This window comes from Vombatus ursinus, unplaced genomic scaffold, assembly GCF_900497805.2.
Source record: "Vombatus ursinus unplaced genomic scaffold, bare-nosed wombat genome assembly UNPS02000580.1, whole genome shotgun sequence".
Taxonomy (NCBI): Eukaryota; Metazoa; Chordata; class Mammalia; order Diprotodontia; family Vombatidae; genus Vombatus; species Vombatus ursinus.
The window spans coordinates 17,503,462-17,510,788 of record NW_020940358.1 but is presented as its reverse complement, the minus strand read 5'-3'; the positions used below and the strand labels follow the sequence as shown (position 1 = coordinate 17,510,788).

The 7,327-nt window shown below is 40.1% G+C and overlaps 1 pseudogene; it reads right to left on the bottom strand.

Annotated features, from left to right (window-relative positions):
* Window positions 1–3,923: 3,923 nt before the first annotated feature.
* LOC114036267 lies at window positions 3,924–4,507 on the bottom strand (annotated as a pseudogene).
* Window positions 4,508–7,327: the final 2,820 nt, after the last annotated feature.

The following is a 7,327-nucleotide window of genomic DNA, read 5'->3' as shown; positions in this document are numbered from 1 at the left end:
CATGATCTGAAAAGGATGCATTTAACATTTTTGCCTTTCTGCATTGGATTGTGAGGTTTTTATGCACTAGTACATGGTCAATTTTTGTGTATGTGTCATGTACCGCTGAGAAAAAAGTATATTCCTTTCTATTCCCATTCTGTTTTCTCCACAGGTCTATCATACGTAACTTTTCTAATGTTCTATTAACCTCCTTAACTTCTTTCTTGTTTATTTTGTGGTTAAATTTATCTAGTTCAGAGAGGGGGAGGTTGAGTTCCCCCACTAGTATAGTTTTGCTGTCTATTTCTTCCTGTAACTTCCTGAACTTCTCCTCTAAGAATCTGGATGCTATACCATTTGGTGCATATATGTTTAGTAATGATATTACTTCATTGTCTATTGTGCCTTTCAGCAGGATGTAGTTTCCTTCCTTATCTCTTTTGATAAGATCTATTTTTGGTTTTGCTTTGTCTGAGATCAGGATTGCTACCCCTGCTTTTTTTACTTCAGCTGAAGCATAATATATTTTGCTCCAACCTTTTACTTTTACCCTGTATGTGTCACTCTTTTTCAAATGTGTTTCCAGTAAACAACATATTGTAGGATTATGGTTTTTAATCCACTCTGCAATACATTTCTGTTTTATGGGAGAGTTCATCCCATTCACATTCACAGTTATGATTATTATCCGTGTCTTTTTCTCCATCCTTTCCCCCCACCCCATTTATGCTTTTCTTTCTCCTTTCTCCTTTCCCCCCCTCAGTAGTGTTTTTTGACCAGCTCCTCCATCAGTCCCATCTCCCTTCTATTATCCCTTTCCCTTTTCTTCCCCTATACCCTTATTGCTTCTTCCCTCCCTTCTATCCCCCCCTCCCTTTTTTTTCCCCTTTTCCCTCCTACTGCCTATAGTGCACGTTAGATTACTATACCTAACTGATTATGTTATTCCCTTCTTGAGCCAAATCTGATGACAGTAAGGTACAAACAATGCTCATCCCTCTCCCTTCTTTACCTCTGCTCTAATAGGTTTTTGTTTCTTTTCCTATAATGTAATTTACCCTTGTCTGCCTCCTCCTTTCTCAGTACATTTTCTTAGTTCAGACTAATCCACTTACTTAGATTCATTTAACCCATTTGATTAATTTTTTTTATCATTACATCAAAGTCAATTTATATCCACCCCCTTTATGTATAATCCTTTAACACAGTACAATAACAATACAGTTCTCAAGAGTTGCAAGTGTCATCTTCCCTTGTAGATATGTAAACATTTTGCCCTTATTAACAACATACTGTATCTTACTGTCCCATTTACCTTTCTATGTCTCTCTTGAATCTTGTACTTGAAGGTCAATTTTTTTTGTTGAGCTCTGGTCTTTTTATCAGGAAGGTTTGAAAGTCCCCTATTTCGTTGAATATCCATCTAACTTCCCTGAAAAATCATGCTCATTTTTGCTGGGTAGTTAATCCTTGGCTGCATTCCAAGCTCCTTTGCCTTATGGAATATCATGTTCCACGCCCTACGGTCTTTTAATGTAGAGGCTGCAAGGTCCTGTGTAATCCTGACTGTGGTTCCACGATATTTAAATTGTTTCTTTCTGGATGCTTGCAGTAATTTCTCTTTAATCTGGTAATTTTGGAATTTAGCTATCATATTCCTTGGCATTTTCAATTTGGGATCTCTTTCAGGCGGGGAGTGGTGGATTCTTTCTATAGTTATTTTGTCTTCAGGTTCTAGGACTTCAGGGCAGTTTTTCTTTATGATTTCCTGAAGGATATTGTCTAGGCTCTTTTTTTCATCATGATTTTCAGGTAGGCCTATGATTTTTAAATTGTCTCTCCCGGATTGATTTTCCAGGTCAGCTGTTTTACCCAGGAGGCATTGTACGTTTTCATCTATTTTTTCATTTTTTTGTTTCTGTTTGATTCTTGATCTCTCATAGAGTCATTAGTTTCCATTTGTTCAATTCTAATTTTTAACATATTGTTTTCTTCTGTTAGATTTTGTACTTTCTTGTCTAATTGGTCAGTTGTATTTTTAAGGGATTTGTTTTCTTCAGTGTATTTTTTTCCCAGTTGGCCAATTGTGTTTTTTAGGGACTTGTTTTCTTCAGTGTATGTTTTTTCAATTGGCCAATTGTGTTTTTTAAGAACTCCTCTACCTCTCTCATTTGACTTTTAAAATCCTTCTTGAGCTCTTCTAAGAAGGCTTTTTGGGCTTCAGACCAGTTCATATTCCCTTTTGATGTTGCAGATGTGGGTTTGATAACAATGTTGTCCTCTTCAGTATTTCTGTCTTGATCTTCACTGTTCTCATAATATGAATCTATTGTACGTTTCTTTTTACTCATGGTTTTTCTTTATTCCCTGGCCTTTAAAGAGATTATGCTCTCCTGCTGGGGAGCAGAGGGCACTGACCCAAGCTTCTTGTGTTGGGAGCCTAGGTCTTGGTCACTGACTTTGTGTGCTGGGGCCACTTATGTTGGCAATTGGAGGCTGTAAGGTTCTGGCAGCTTACCTGGTGTTGGGCTGGAATCAGCGAGGCTGGAACTTTCAGGCAAATCTAGGTTACCTGTTTTTCCTTTCCTTTAGCTTTGTTCAACTCCTTTTAGATGTATGCTGCCAGGTGTTTATCTGCCTGGGGCCCCTTGCAGTGCTGCCTCTTAGTTCTGTTGAGGCACTGGGAGACTCTTTTGTTGCAAAATGTCGAGGCACCTGGTGGTTTTCTGAGCTGATTTCCACCAGTTCCCCCACCCTCACTGAGGCACTCAGAGGTCCAGCTGTTGGTGTTTGCCTGCTCGACCACCTGGGCTTCAGAATCTCCTCCTGGTTGGCAGTTGGAGGCTGCAGGGTTCTGACAGCTTACCTGGTGTTGGGCTGGAATCAATAAGGCTAGAACTTTCTGGCAACTCTAGGTTGCTTTCTTCAGCTCCTTTCAGAGGAATGCTGCAGGGTGCTTATCTGCCTGGGGCCCTTTGTAGTGCTGCTTCCCTTATTTTTGCTGAGGTACTGGGAGACCCGTTTGCTGTGGAATGCCAAGGCACCAGAATCTCCTTCTGTGTGCTAAAGTGGGTCTTTCCACTAGCTGGCTGCGTGACTCCCAGTTCTGTACTGCTCCCCTTCCCCGAGGGTAATAGAGGCCTTTCCCATTAATCCCTCTAGCTACCGGGGCTACTGCACTGCTGTACCCTGTCTTTCTTCTGGTTCTGCTGTTCCAGTGTTTTTTCTGGGGTGATATTTTCCGGGTTTTCAAAGGTTGATAGGGGAGAGTGAGAGCAACTACCTTTTTACTCTGCCATCTTGGTTCCTGCTCTTAGGTCACCCTCATTCTAATTTTTAAGGAATTACTTTCTTCAGTTAGCTTTTGTACCTCCTTTTCCATTTGGCCAATTCTACTTTTTAAATAGTTGTTTTCTTCCGTGAATTTTTCCCCCATTTAGCCAATTGTATTTTTTAAAGAATTGGGGTTTTTTTTGGTTTTTTTTGTTTGTTTGTTTGTTTTTAGTTTTACAGTTTCATTTTATTCAGTTTGGATGTAATGTCTTCCAGAGTTAACTCTACTTCAGCTTGTAGATGAAATGAAAATGTAGAAAGGTCTACTTCATTTTGTTGGCACATCTGTGGTCATCTCTTCCCTTTTTCACAAGCAGTCAACTAGAAAAGTCTATCTGAAGAGTCTTACACTGAAAAGTAACCTAAGACCAGGCAGTGATCTCTACAACGATCCTTGAGGTACAACTTGTAGCAAGTTACTGTAATTTGAGCTTAAAAAACATTAGACCAAGAGAAATTCTCTCAAATGGGTTTAAATGTGTTTTATTTTAGACAACCTACATGACATGTTTTTAAAAACAATGCCTCCACTCCAAATAAATCAAAGTCAAAAATAAATGAATAAATCTCAAGATGACTTCAGTTCAAGTTTGTCCAAGTCCTGACAAAAAGCAGCAGCCAGTTATGATGACAGGTGATTCAAAGTAATCAGCTGAATTTGTTAACATTTCTCCATTTCTAAAACATCCTTAAAGAAAATCATATATGGAGTTACACCATCCTCACGGAAGTCCAAGAGAGCCACCATGCCATCTGGATTCATGTTTTCACCTATGAAGAACTGATAGTTTTTAAAATTAGGAAGGATGTGTTTGATTTGTTCTGCAGTTCTCCTCATAAAAGGTTTTACTCTATCTGGCTTGTGTTCTTCAAGTCAGCATTTGATTTATTTCATGTAGTCTTTGATGTACTTTTTGTAGGATTCTTTTGTGAAACTAGTTTCTTACAGATGATGGTTTATTACTATGTCAACTCCAGGGATTGCAGTGGCATCTGTTCCTTCACCCTCAGGACCTTTAACAGAAGTATTTCCACCAATGAATGAATCATCAATGGTGCCCTCCGTCCTACTTACCATCTTCCCCTCCACCTCCAGGCACAGCCTGTTCGTGATCTCCTGGATCTTGTAAATGTCGAAGAACATCTCATCATGGCTGATGAGGTCCCAATAGGTGATCATAGTGGCAGAAGGAGGGAGGCGGCGGTGGCCACGGTGCTAGCACTGTTGGGGACGGAGCTTAGTGTGAGCAAAATGCAGCTGGAGCGGCGCTTGGGGGGAAGGGGGGGAGTGGGCAGAAAAGGCTGAGTCAGTCACTCCCCAACCTCATATAGAGGGCACGTTCCCCCTCAGGAATTGTTTTCTTCAAGGCTTATATGAACTGACAATAAGTGAAATGAGCAGAACCAGGAGAACATTGTACACAGTGACAGCCACATTGAGCGATGACTGACTTTGATAGACTTGGCTATTCTGAACAATGCTTGAATCTAAGACAACTCCAAGAGACTCACAGTAGAAAATGCTATCCTCATCCAGGGAAAGAACTATGGAGTCTGAATGAAGATGAAAGCATAGTGTTTGTCCTTTTTGCTGTTTTGTTTTGTTTCTTCTTTCTCTTGTTTCCTCCCATTAGTTCTAATTCTTCTTTACATTGTAACTAATGTGAAAATATGCTTGATATGAATGTATAAGTAGAGCCTATATTGAATTGCACATCATCTCGAGGAGGGGGAAGGAGAGAGGGAGAGTAGAAATCTAAAACTCAGAATATCATGAAAACTAAAAATAAATAAATTATTTAAGAAAAGAAAAGAAAAGAAAAAGGAATGAAAGAACAAAAAGGAATTCCTTTCTTCAGTTAATTTTTGTCCTTCCTTTTCCAAGCTGTTGACTCTCTCTTGCATACCTCTCATTTATTTTCCAAATTTTTCTTCTACCTCTCTTATTTGACTTTTAAATTTCTTTTTGAGCTCTTCCAGGAAGGCTTTTGGGGCTTGAGACCAATTCATATCCCCCATCGAGGTTTTACACGCAGGCATTTTGACAATGCCGTCCTCTTGACTTTCTGTCTTGATCTTCCCTGTCACCATAGTAGTTTTCTATGGTCAAGGCTCTTTTTTTGTTTCTTGCTCATTTTTGCCTATTTTGAGGCTTTTAAAGTTGAGCTCTGCTTTGGGGTACAGAGGGCACTGTCCCAAGCTTTTTGTGCTGGGCTCCAGGGGCCTGGTCACTGAATTTATGCGCTTGGGCCTCAGGTGCTGGAGGCTTGCTTATTGCACTGGGGTGGCCTGACCTTGTTGTACCTTTTGTTGCCTGGATTCTGGGGCTGGCAATTTGCCTTCTGCACTGGGGCTGGACGCATCAGATTGCCTGCTGTGCCACTGGCCTCTTGATCCAGGACCAAGAGGCCTCAGTTGCTGATCGGTGCTGTGGCTAGGAGCCTCCCACTGACTTTCTGGGACAGTCTGCACTGGGCTGTACTCCTCTTTTACCCAAGTGAGACAGACCTTTCCTGAAGTCCTTTAAAGTTTTCTTAAGCTGGAAAATTGTTTCACTTCATCTTTTTGTAGGTTCTGTTGCTCCAGAATCATTTTAGAGACTTGCTTTAACATTGTTTCTCAGGGAAACTAGGGAGAGCTCAAGAAACTTTCTGGCTTCTCTCCATCATTTTGAGCTGAGTCCTAATTTCTAAATTCTTAAACTAGATAACTCTAAAAGTTATGGCTATCCAGAAGTCATTCCCCAAGAGCCAACCCTCCTTTCAGGCTGAGGGGACAGATATCTGCTTTTGCCATATCTTCTCTGGGAAATCTATTAGTGTCCCTTCAGCTATTAGCATGGCACAGCTATGTAGTACAATGGATAGAGTGCCTGACCTAGAGTTAAAAAGACTCATCTTCCTGAGTTCAAATCTGGCCTCAGACACTTACTAGCTGTGTGATTCTGGGTAAGTCACTTAGTCACTTAACCCTATATGCCTCAATTTTCTCATCTGAAAAATGAACTGCAGAAGGAAATGGCAAACCACTCCAGTATCTTTGCCAAAAAAAAAAACCCAAATGGGGTCACAAAGAGTAGTACATGACTGAAATGACTGAACAACAACAAGCTGTTGGCATCTTGTGAACTAAGAAAGTTCAGGCAGGATCTCTCTTCTCAGATTTCACACAAGCGCTTGACAGTTTCTTTTACTTCTGCCCCAAGGCAATCATTTCTACTTTCTGGGTGGAGAGGATAGGCTTCCTCTCCCCTCCCCAAGCCCCCAAAGCCAGACCCACTCTGCTATATACTAGTTTGTCTTCTGATCTGCCCTTCTCTGGGCCTCAGTTTCCTTTTCTGTAAAATAGTTTGGATTAAATTACCTGTAATATCCCTATCACTGTAACTTTTATTATGCCATGAAGATTTTCATACAACATCACCAACGATCATGCAAAGAGAAGTACTTATGAGTGTATTTTGATTCTGCCACTGGTGATTATAGCTTGAGCTGAACTCAGCCCTGGGAGATAATTAGTTACTTTCCATGAAAAAGTTTCTCTATGTTGAAGAACCCTTTGCTTTTCAGTCTTCTGCTCTCTTATTGATTATCATTAATTGTTCAAACCCCTCATGCTAGCAATACCTGACTGATTTATTGTTTATGAAAGCTATTGATGGGGGCTATACTAAAGGGCTGAAGAATCCTTTGGGAGCATGGTTACAAGATATTGCTAGAAGGATTGTGTAATCATTGACTACTTGCTAGTGAACTCCAAAAACAACAAATTAAAAAAAAAAAACCCTGTGCTTGTGGAACTGTGGGGTTTCCTAACTCTTAACAGCACAAATTGGCTAAATAAATTAAAATTAAAAAAACAAACAGAAATTCTTGCTATTGCTCTTTTGTAAGTAAATGTGATTGTGCCTTATACATATAAATTTACTCATTTCTTTTACATACTCTATCCTCCAATCCTCCAGTAGAATATGAGCTTCTTGAAGGCAAGGATTATTTAGTTTTTGTCTTTG